Source organism: Prionailurus bengalensis, unplaced genomic scaffold, assembly GCF_016509475.1.
Source record: "Prionailurus bengalensis isolate Pbe53 unplaced genomic scaffold, Fcat_Pben_1.1_paternal_pri Un_scaffold_58, whole genome shotgun sequence".
NCBI lineage: Eukaryota > Metazoa > Chordata > Mammalia > Carnivora > Felidae > Prionailurus > Prionailurus bengalensis.
The window spans coordinates 236,036-248,629 of record NW_025091160.1 but is presented as its reverse complement, the minus strand read 5'-3'; positions in this window follow the sequence as shown (position 1 = coordinate 248,629).

The window sequence follows — 12,594 nt, the reverse complement described above, 5'->3', positions numbered from 1 at the left end:
TTCCTCTAAGATAAGTAAATGAAAAAAATTTTTAAAGGGGTCAAATCTCTGTATGCCATTGAAATTAATCTGGTATGAATCCAATTAGAATGTTGGAAATTTAAGACATTAGTTGTAATCTCCAGTGAAACTGCTAAGTATTCCCTGAATATATAGTAAGAGAAACAACATGGGAATTTAGTTGGTACACTAGAAAATAACACAAAAGAAAGCAGAAATGGAGGAATATTAGAACAATAAGATATAACATATACATAAATAATGAAAAAACAATAGATTTTGATGCTACCTGATGAGTAATTAAGGGTACATGGATTTTACATCCAATTAAGAGGCAGATATTGACAGAATGGGTAGAAAACAACAATCTCTCTCTATGCCATCTACAGGAGAGTCATGCTTTAAACCTAAGACACAAAGGCATTGAAAGTAAAAAAGATGGAAAAATATATAGCAAGCAAATAGTAATCAAGAGAGCTAGACTGGCTTTGTGAAGACAAATAAACTTTATGACAGTTTTTTTCTAGAGACAAAGAAGGACATGGTATAGTGACAAAGTGTGCATCCTTCAAAGAGATCATTGTAAACACTTTGCACTCAACAGGAGAGCGCCAAAGTACATGGTGAAAGGGCGGGCCTATGCGGACTCCATCTTGTTCTGTGTCCTTCACCTTGACCACACCTCCTCCCCTTGAGCCACCCCCTCCCCCACCTGCCTAACAGAACTCGGACCCTTCCCCAGCCAATCGGCTGAGGCCATAGACCTTACCTCACCAACTGCCCCTAGGCCCCAATAAAACCTTTGTCCTTTTGAAACTCGCTCTCTCCCCCGGTATCTCACCGCTGCCTCGGTGCAGGTAGGGGATTGAGCTCGAGCTAGCTCGAATAAAGGCTCTTTTGCTTTTACATCAGACTCGGCTCCCTGGCGGTATTTGGGGATCACGAATTCTGGGCATAACAATGGAACTGACAATTAAAAGGAGAAACTGATCTCTCAACAATAAAACTAGGAGACTTCAATATTACACTTCTAATAGTGAAGAAAACCTGTTAATTCTGGTGATGCTCATAAAAGGACTGTGGGGTGGGCAGAGAAGGGGCTGGGACCTATATTTTATGGTTCAGGGCACTGACATTTAGAGAGGTTAAGTGGCTCACTCAGAATCACAGCACTGGTGACTTATGGTTCAGAGGCAGGGGATACAGAGAATTCCCTGAGGACAGAGATCTCTGATCACCTGGATAGGAGATAATGCCCTGCACACTGAAACCAAGCCCTTTCCTCACTCCCTGGCCCATATCCTTTGGCCCCAAGGTTGCTGAAGGGAGACAGCTGGCTCCCTAAGGAGGTACTGGCCCAAGAGAATGGCCCAAAACCCAACCCAACTCCTGCCTATTTCAATCCCTGACCCAGAAAACAATGCCTTTTCCCCCTGATGGATGGGGTGTGAGGAGGTGTGAGAAAAAACACATCCCCATCTCCCCATCCCATGCCCCCCAGTGCTTGATGCTACTAGCTGCCTTGCTGGTGGCCAGGTGACCACCCTGAATGACCACTTGTCTGTTTGACTCCCAACTGTCTCAGAACCCAGAACATTCCAAACCAACTGCCCACAGGACAGTTGCCCAGTGATTAGCGTCATCTTCAACTGACCAAATCTGGGTGATGAGCAGTTGATAGTAGCTAGGAGAGGGGTCTGCTAGGTTGGTGCTCTGGCAGATGAAGTCTAGAGGCCCCAGTGTCTCCCTGACGAACGATCTGACCCACCATTTGAGCAGCCTGGACAAAGGCATGGCTAGGAGCGGGCAGGGGCTCCCTGCCTCTGCGTGTACACCTTCCCTGATCCTTCCATCCTCACCAACATCCAGTCTCCACTGTACAAACTACCCTTACTCCTCTTGAATCTACTTACTGACTTTATACACACACTACCTTCTTCAATGGAGTAGTCATTCATTGGGGTGTTATTTGTGGCTCGGCCCTGTTGTTTGGAAAGATGTCCATCTTGATGCTGCTGAAGCACTGCTGGGGAAAGCCAGTAGATTGTCTTGAGCACAGATGCCTTGTGAGTTCTGTGTTTGAATCCCTTAGGATCCTCTTTTTGTAATCTGAGCCATGATCCTAGAAAATACACTAAAAAGGGAGAGAACTGTTAATATGCACCTGGAATATTCATGCATCCCTAGGTCACACTCCCATTCTCCTTGCTCACCAGTGACTGGGGAGCCAGCTGAGTCTGAGCTGGGCTTAGAAGAGGGGTACTGCGATGTGGTATGCACTTACCACCCCCAGCAGACTTGTGCCTAGGGACCTGACATTAGATGAGACCATGCAGAAAGGACAATACAGAGGACAGTGACGGAGAGCCTGGGAGCTGGTGCCTGATAACCTGTATCAGATCATACTAGAAACCACACATACCTGGGAAAGTTACCTAACCCCTCTGACCTCAGTTCCCTGTTCTGTGATATGGGACCTACTTACTAGTATTATAAAGCTTACTATAAGAAAAGCCAAATAACGCCTAAGGAAAATGATAGGGACCGCCTAAGGGCTCCATATGTGACCCGATATTACATGTCTGGAAGAACAAGCAAGAAATGTAGGAGTGGTTGCTTGCAGAGAGGAAACCTGGATGGCCACAGGGCAAGGGTGGGTGGAAGGTAACCTTTCCGCCTTAAGGTGGGCATGAGGCTTTCCTGCTCGTGGAGAATATCTGCCATCATCTCCTGTGATCCCCATCAGACTCCATGGAATGCACAGGGCAGGGTAGTAACCCATATTTTGTAGTTCATGACACTGAAATTCAGAGATTTTAAGCAACTAGAGTGAAGAAGCTGATGACAGGACAATCTGGGACAGGAATGTAGTTGGTTTCTAGGGACAGAGATCCTGGATACCCCAGAGTTCTCTAGCTCCTGTTTTCCCTCTGATCCCCAAACTCTCCTGCCATGAAACTGCAAAGGGAGCACATGCCTGCCTCGGCCTCCACCCGTAGGTTTCCATCCCTGACCCAAAAGCAATGTCGCTTTCCGCAAAGGAAGTCCCTTGAAGGGTCAGGGTGTCCAATCTAGGTCTCTCCGCCTGCAGCATCTTCACACATCAGCTGTCCAATGTGAGCTCCTGGGCATCTGACCAGTGGTCTACATGCCCCCATGCAGCTCAGAATGTGGGCATTTCCAAGCCCACTACCCACATGACAGCTCTCTAGTGATGAGCTTGGTCTTCAACGGCCAACCCTGGATGAACAGCACTGATTCATGAGGGCATGACTGGCTGGGCTGGTGTTTGGTGCTTTAATGGATGAAGCTGGCATGTCCCCCACTACCTACTGACCACTGATGTGAGCAACTGTCAGAGCAGCCTGGCTGAGGGAGGGCAGGGGCTGCACTGGCTCTGAATGCATACCTTTCCTACTTCCCTATGTGACAAACTCTCTCCAGACTCCTTGTCCTTCTCTGGCCCTGGCAGTGGAAGGGGACAGAGTCCCCTGTCCTCTTAGAGGGTCCCCTCCATAGCCACAGCCTGTGACACCCACCCCAGGGCTCTCCCTGAGAGTCCCTCAGATTCTCCTTCCCTGTGTCATCAAATATTTATTCTGCCAACCCGATGGCACTGTCCCTTCTCACCACCCCTGGGGCAACACGCAAAGTGCCACTGACTCTGTCCACATCCCCCCATTGGAACCCCACTGTGAGATCTCAATTGGCTTCCCAAATCTCCAGATTTATGCTGTATGGTTTTGGATTTTGACATCTACATCCAGGAGAGTTGACCTGTGTGTCCCCCTTTCCTGTCATGCCTACTGCTGGGGTGGCATCAATTTTCTCCTGATCCAATGAAAGCAATGTGGGCATATTCCCCCTGTATCTGTTCTCTGGAAGAGTGTGTATTTCCGTGTCTGGATGGAAGTTTCTCTGGAAGAGACAGGCATATTTCCATCTTCAACGTTTGTTTGAAATTAAAGGAAGCCACCTGGGCTTGAAGTGCGCTTCATGTGAAAATTTCTTATATTGCCCCTTTTTTTAAATGGCTGCTTTATCTATTGTATGTAGAGTGCACACATCTTAAGTACAGCTTTATGGTTTCTTGTAAACATATCTGCTGCGAATCCTAGTTCCACATACAGGATGGCTCTAGCACCCTGGCAGCCTCCTGGAGAAGGAGATACAAAATAACTGCTAACTTATTAGGGTAAGGAATGAAATCGGTTACCATGTATTTCCCAAGCATGATGATTATACATAATTAGGGCACAAAAGAGTGTGGTGGCACCCTGGGAAGGTAGTGGAACAAACTGGGGAGCTGGGAGGATCCAATTTCCACTGTGCAGGCATGGGGGCAGGGCAAAGAAGCTGGAAGACGCTTCTCAGAAGCATTTGTCTGAATCTCCCTACTTCACAATGAGAAAGAATGAAATCTGGCCATTTGTAGCAACGTGGATGGAACTGGAGGGTATTATGCTAAGTGAAATAAGTCAGGCAGAGAAAGACAGATACATATGTTTTCACTCATATGTGGATCCTGAGAAACTTAACAGAGAACAATGGGGGAGTGGAAGGGGGGGGGGAATTACAGAGAGGGAGGAAGGCAAACCGTAAGAGACCTTAAATATACTGAGAACAAACTGAGGGTGGATTGGGGTGGGTGGGGAAGAGGGGAAAGTGGGTGATGGGCAGTGGGTGATGTTGGGATGAGCACTGGGTGTTGTATGGAAAGCATTTTGACAATAAATTATATTTAATATAAAAAAAAATTAAAAAAACCCTAAAAATCTATTAAAAAAAAAAAGAGAGAAGCATTTGTCTTTCACAGAGGGAAAATCACCGCTACAGAGTGTGGTGCCCACGGTAATTCAGCTTCTGCTACCTATGCATCGTGTGCTTTTGTCTGTTTTATTTTACATAAAAACGAGTTCAAGATAAAGCAGGCAAAAGATAAATTTTGCTTGATGTAAAATCCTCCAGAATTAACTATAAAATATATCTCTGCAACTAAGACAGAATCTATACAATTCACATGCTCAGAGGCTGGCACTGAGTTAGCGGGTAGCCCTTTGTCCATGACCTCCTGTCTTCTTCTTAAGCTTCTAGACACTTAGGTGCTCTGAGACCCCAGCCGACACTTGCTTGGTGCTTCCTTCACAGGTGTCAAAGCAGCAGCAAACACAGGTGCCCTATTCCCTGCAGAGGCACAGAGGTGGAGGGAGGAGGGGTGCCTGGGGTGGGTGTGTGGGACCCCAAAGACTCCTCCAGTCTTGGAAGGTAACCTTGGGCCCAGACACCCCCAGGGGCCTGTTTGGGGCTCTTGGCTAAGGGCATTGCCGTTGGCTGACAGTGTTAAGTGTCCTCCAAGTGAGATTTAACCTGGGCATGTGGCCGTGCAGCCCTCAAGCGTCTGGTCCCTTGAACAGGGTATTGGAGCAGAAGAAAGGGGAGGCTCCGGACTGCAGGAGGAAAAGCCCAAGTCCCACCCCTGGCCTGTGAGGAGCAGGAGGTCTGATGACACAGGGCTGGAGGGGGGAGGTGATGATGTCCCCTCATCCACCTGTGATAGGGCCTAGCATGACACCTGCACCATCGAAGTGACACTTAGAGGGCTTCCCTTTTCTTCCTCAGTATCTTTTCTCCCCATTACATCCAAATGCCTGACATGTGCCTTTCCTTTTAAAGAAGCTTATGATGAGGTAGTAAAAAAATAATAATCTTTATGGCTTAATGTGTTTCAATGCGAAAAGGCTACAGAAGACACTACTGTCTCAGATGTAATGAAACCTAAGAAAAAATAAAAATAAAAATAACACAAATGGAATTAAACCAGTTATATTTGAATTAATTTAAAAAATTGAAAAATAAAAGAAACATAAGCAATTTGCAATTCTACCTCCTTACAAATTCCCTAATGGACACTGCACTGAATTTCCCTTCATTTCCATGTGTGTTTTGATTTTTACATATATATATAAACAAAATTTATATATATATATTAAAACAAAAAAATTATAGAACCCCAGTTTGAGGTGATCCAGGCTGTCCACAGGGCTCCGCAGAAGCTGACTACCCCAAGGGCTTGGGCTACTCCCAGCCCGGGCTGGAGGCTGCGGTGGCCCCTACTTGATGCCCAGGCTGCTGTGTGGTCATGGGTCTGCAGATCTGGACCTGGGGAGCTGCCGTGCTTGCATGCCAGGGAGCTCAGGGCTTCTGTCTTCACTTTTCCCAGGAGGCCCGACTTGGGCAGAGTCAGGGCCATGCACCCCTGGAAGTATGGAGCAGGTATCCGTTTCCAGGAGAGATGTGCTCAGGGCATCCCTCCCCTTCCCTGTGCGGGGCTCCCTTCCCTTTGGTTGCCTTTCCCAAAGGGCCCAAGACAAAGTCAGGGAAGCCACGGAGATGTGGGCCCTTATTTGCCTTCTGCTTTTCCTCCCGTCCTCTCCACATTCCACATCTCCTCTTACTCTTCCACTTTATCGCCTCTCACCTTCTTCACCCACCCCCCTCTTGAGCCTGGGGGAAGAGACTTTCTGACCCCTGCCAGCTGGTGGGAAGAGAAGGATCGAGTCTGTCCAGAGCACCACACCCGTCCCTGGGGCAGGAGAGCACCAATTGCGAGGTTCCTGGAACCCCCAGTCTTCTGGGGGAGCCTCTCAGGCAGGTGGGCCCATCCATCCTCCGCCCCCACCCTGCTCCCAGTCCACCACTCAGGGTGGCTGAGCAGGGTCCAGGAGTGCAGACTCAGGTCTGGGCCCAAGGCGCTGCTCGGAAAGCAGGTGAGGGGGTGGCAGGAGATCTTACAGACACTGGAGATGTGAGGATGTCCTGTGCCTGGACAGGACCAGGTTCTTCAGGATGAGAATCGTTCAGAGAGGGAGTGGTGAAGAGCCACAGAAGAAGGAGCTTAAGGATGGGAATGCAAGAAAGTGAAGGACATGACAGAGGAAAGAAATTAGGTGCAGAATTCTGCTCTCTTTTCCTGAGTCTTCATAATCTGCAATTAATCTTTGGCATGGACCATGGCAGCTGTGGCCCGGAAGGGGTGGCCTTGGGAAAGGACAGGGGACAGTGAGAACTCATACTCACTGCTCCTGGCAGGATAAGGGCTGATCTCAGGCCCCATTCTGACCTCAGCTCTGCACTCCTCCCTGGGACCACGATGAGGGACTGGGTCTCTGATCTCCAGTGTACTTTTCCAGCCCTCACATTCCATAATTGTGGCCTGGAATGAACACTGGTGTCATCTTGTCCTTCTTAGGAGGCAGCCGCTGTCTCCATGCATTTCTGTGCGTGACGTTGCCTTCCTCAGTACTCACAACCTGCTGCTTCCCTTCTATCTCCCGTGATCAGTGTCCTTTCCCTTTTCCTGTCACCTCCACCGACCAGACTGTTGTGTCATATGGGTGGAGGGGGGGAATGATCACGGGTATACTGCCAGCCTCCCTAACCGATCAGTTGATCAAGTAACCACTGCAGCCACCCCACCCTGGGATACCTGCCACAGGTCTGGAGTTGTGCTGGGCCCTGTCAGAGAGAAAGTCAACCCTTGCCACACACACATAGTGTCTGTCCTGTGCCTGGGGCGACCTTAGGTACTTGGAGATACTTAATCCTCAGAACCCTGTACCTTTCCTTGCCCCTAAGAGGATAAACATGAAATTAAAAGTACTTGGTCCAAATTCCCCTAATCCACAAGCAGCGTGACAGGGGTTCTATAGTAGGTGAAGCCACATGAACACTGTCTTTGCCAGCCTTTGCCTGAGCCCTGCAAAGACTGGGGGGAGACCCCGGGCAGGCCTGAATGAAGGTCACAGGATGGGCCAGGACTCTGTGGCTGGAGCAGCAGGTTGTGACAGGGGCAGGGACTCCTGTCTGCTGCTCGGAGTCTCTGGGCCTGGTCAGTCCCAGGAGAGAGCTCAGTGGGGCCATGAGAGCCAGGGTGTGTGGCCAGCCCAGCAGCCTTCACACAGGCTTCTAGAATTCCCGCCAACCAGGGAGGGTCTCAGGGCAGCTGCACACAGGCCTCTCTCACATGGACTCACATGTGCAGGACTTAATTCTGATCCTGAGAGAAATGTGCTCCAGGGTGCACCTCCCACCTCACTTCTGCAGGAGGCTGAGAGGGTACATTTTCTGTGATGTCCACTCCGGGAGCATCCTTTCACCCAGGGGCAAGGCTGAGGGTGTCCCAGGCAGGTGCTGGTCTGAGACCTGAAGGTGCAGAGAGAGGGTCCCCACATCCCCAGCCTCCGGCTCACATGGTAGCACTTGGTCTCCAGTTCAAGTATGTGTGACAGTGTATCTCCCCAGACTTCTTCTGTCACAGGTCATACCAAACCCAACGTAGTAACTTCCCTGTTCAATTCACAAAACGTGCACACCAAATGTAACTGAGGCTTTGATGCTCAGTGGAGGAGAAGCAGAAAAGAGCTGGTCTTGGGGGAAAGATAATCTTGAAGAGCAAAACACACTTGAAGCCCACACACAGTATCTCCTACTGTTATGACGCTGACATATGAAAACCAGAACAAAACAAAGCTTCACACATATTTCCTCCTTCTCTCGATTTCATACCCCATTCCTCAGTCTCCAAAGCAGCAGGGATATTCAACCGCTTGAATGTTTAACTTCATTTACGTTAATTAACTTAAGCATAAGCAGGCACATCTGATCAGTGGCTTCTCCCCTGGATAGCGCAGTTAGGGACACTGGTGTATGGATTTCTGTAGAACATGGTCACGGTGATGCACGACATTATGCATTTGTCAAAATTCATAGAATGTCAAAGCACAAAGAGTGAATTTCAATGGAAGCTGTGACTTTAATGAAAATGTATCATTATGATTTTGCTAATTATACCAAAGGTACTACACTCGTGTTAGATATTATCAATTGGGGAAACTGGAGGGGTAGAATATGGGAACTTTCTACATTATCTGTTCAACTCTTACATTCATCTAAACCTCCTGTTCTAAATAATGCCCATTGAGATTTTTAAAAATCTGTAAACACTGTTTCAGGAAGAGATCTATTAGAGCCAATGTTCACAAGTCAGCTAAAGGTCTATACAACAGCGAGAGATGTTGTTTAGTGTAAAACGTGTGCCCAAGCTTGAGTTAGAAATGTATCTTGACTTCTATACAGTTACAGCACAACTGACTGCCTTGATCATTCCCCTTTGCATACAGAAGAATATGGTTTAGATTTTATGGTTTTCTACAAATTTGGGACAATGACTAAAGTAGAATCCTTCTTCTTGAATGAGCTTAATGAGTGAATTTCCACATACCTCAATGGGGTCATTTATAGAGTACCCCCTGTTGTTTGCCAGATGTGGAGTTTTCTGAAGCACTGCCTGGGGCCAGTTGATATTCTTGACCTCAGGGGAACATTTCTTCTTCTTCATCCTTGAAACAAGATCCTGGGAAATGCATTGCAATAGAGAGAACTGTTGACACCTTGCTGTAGAAGTCCATAGGGAAATCAGCGCTAATGTATTCACAATCAATCTTTTGATTCCATTATTTGCCAGCTGTCCAGCAGAGCCTCATGAAGCCAAGTTGGATGTCTGGAGATTGTGCAGATGGGTGTACGCTTAGAACACCCAACAGACAGATCTTGTGAGCAAATAGCTTTATTTCCCTGAGGCATTGTAGAAGCACAGCAAGTACATAGTCCATGACTGACGGCCTGGGTCAAAACTCTGCTTAGAAGCTCCACGTACCTGAGAAGGTTGTATAGACCCCTCTGTGACTCGTTTCCCTGTTGTGAGATACTGAAATGTTAATAGGGCCTAATTTTTAGTATTAAGTTGTGAGCTCAAAATGACTAAACACAAGTAAAATCTTCAGAACAAGAAGTGGTGTTTCATAACTTCCCTAGGTGTTCAATCACTGAGCAAGGTAGACCCTTGGTAGTGGTTGAATCCAGAGAGGGGATGTGGCTGGCTCCACAGTAGGGGGGGATATAAGCTTCCTGTTAGCCTTTATATGGAGAGATGCTCTACAGCTCAAAGAGAGTATCTGTGATCTCCTGTGGTTTCTGTGTCAGCTCTGTTGAGGTGGGAGGCGGCAGAGCAGGGCCTGTCATCTGGATTTTACAGCAGGGGCGTTCAAATTTAGAGAGAAAAAGTGATTCGCCAAAAGTCACTACACTGTTGAGTTGGGTGTTCAAGACAGAAATTTAGCTGGTTCCCTGGAGAGAGAGATCTCTGAACACCTGAAATCATGCCCTGTACCCCTAACCAGGGGCCCCGAAGTCTCTTCCTCAAATCCTCCCGCCCCATTTTCTGTGAAGGAGACAGTTGATGCCTTGCAGGAGGTGCCTGAGCCAAGAGAAAAACCCAGATCCTAACTCAGTCTCCCATCTCTAGGTTTCAATCCTCGACCCAAAACACAATACAGTTGCCCCCAAGTGAAGCCCCTCTGAAGGATGAGGGGAAGCCCAACGTGGGCCATCCTTCTCCGGCATCTTCACACCATCAGCCATCTCACGTGGTGCCTTCCAGGTGACCAGTTGAACACCCTCAGTGACCAGGGTTGTTTGGCTCCCAAGCTGACTCAGAAGCCAGGACATTCCAAACCAATGGTCACATGATGGCTCTGCTAAGAATTAGCTTCCCTTCAACTGACCAGCTCTGGCTGAGCAGGTATTGTGAAGTAACTGGGAAACTGGCCACCTGGGCTGGTGCTTTGGTGGCTTCATAAATTGTCTGTGTCCCTCCATGTCTCACTGGCTATCGACTGAAGTGACTAAGCTGCATGGACTAAGCCTAGACTTGGCTGAGAATGAACACAGGGCTGTTCTGGCTCTGAGTATCCACCTTCCCTGCTCCTTCCTTCATCCCTCAGATCCAGTTTCTATGGACTCATTATCCTTTTGACGAGTCTAGACCCTTTTGAGGCAGGGGACAGAGCCTTATCTCCTCTGGGAGGGCCCTCCCCATAACCACATCCTAGATACCCCCTGAATACCCCCAAATAGCACACAGTGCTCGAGTCAAAGGTCCCCAAAAGCAAATGAATAGGATGCCTATCAGGAGTTGTTTTCTCCTGGGGATGTGTCTCTCAAGACCACTTAGGGTGCCGACTACAAAATTCCTCACCTAAGCAAGAAAAATTGCTACTCAGGAAAAGATCCTATGACACTGTTTATTAGCAGGATTGGCAGTGCCAGCAGTTAATGTCCTCTTTATCAAGTTACGGTTGGCAAGAGACAATCCACTCACCAATCTCCCTACCAGGGAATGTAATACTATCATCGAAAATGTAGCCTGTCCTATGTCACCAGAAGTTGATTGGAAAGACCCTAAGTAATCAACTTGTGTTCCTCAAGGAAAGACAGGCACGCTCACCTTAGCAACAGCCTGGCGACTCATGACAGGAAGGGACCGCTGCTTTTCCTACTTAGGGACACCTAGAAGGACACAGGATACGTGTCAGTACCTTGTTGGTGCTGCTCAAGAATAACTCAGGGACTGTTCCGTGAAATGAATATGGGCCAGAGCATATGGAGGCTTTGGTTACCTGCATGGACTGACTGTTACTGCTGAGCCACGCTCAGCAGTATTCCTTGAAGTGTGCAGTAGTATGAGGAAATTTTTTGAGAATGTAGACATTGGTTATTCGGCAAGTGTCACTGGCGCATATCTCCTGGGGAAGACACATCTCTCTCTGTCTCTCCTCACTCTCTCTCTAATGAATGTGTGTGTCCCTTTCTCTTAGTGTGTTTCCCTGTCTCCTTCCCTGTCCCTCAGTTTCTGTCTCTCTCAAAAACACACACACATGCACACACACACACACACACACAAAAGCACAGTGAATACATTGTCTTCCTCACACTGTAAATAAACATGGACATAGGTTTTCCCCTGGGAAATCTGTCGTTTCTCCATACCCTCAAGCCTCTTTCCTGCAAGGAAGCTGGAGTCAGGGTAGCTCTCTAGACTGATGCCAGCAGGAATATCCCAACTTCCTGACCATTTAGATTATTTCATCAGCAGGGGACTGAACCCAAAAAACATACCATATTCCATTGCTCCCGTGGCGACCTGAATGTAGAGAAGAGAAACCCCATCAGGGTCAGATCATGATGAACACGCATTGCACCGGTCTTTGGTTCTCCTCTTGACTTTCGGGAACCAGATGCACACGGTGCTCGAGTCAAAGGTCCCCAAAAGCAAATGAATAGGATGCCTATCAGGAGTTGTTTTTTCCTGGGGATGTGTCTCTCAAGACCACTTAGGATGCCGACAACAAAATTCTTCACCCAAGCAGGACAAATTGCTGCTGGCGAAAAAGTCCTAGGACACTGTTTATTACGAGGTTTGGCACAGCCAGTGGTTAATGTCCCCCTGACCAAGGTGACAGTTGCCCAGAGGCAACCACTCACCGCTGTCCCCATCAGGGAAAGTAACAGGATCATCGAAAATGTAGCCTGTCCTATTCACAACAGAAGTTGATTGGAAAGACCCTAAGAAAGCACTTGTGTTCCTCAAGGAAAGACAGGACGCTCACCTCAGCAACAGCCTGGCGACTCATGACAGGAAGGGACCGCTGCTTTTCCTACTTAGGGACACCTAGAAGGACACACAATACGTGTCAG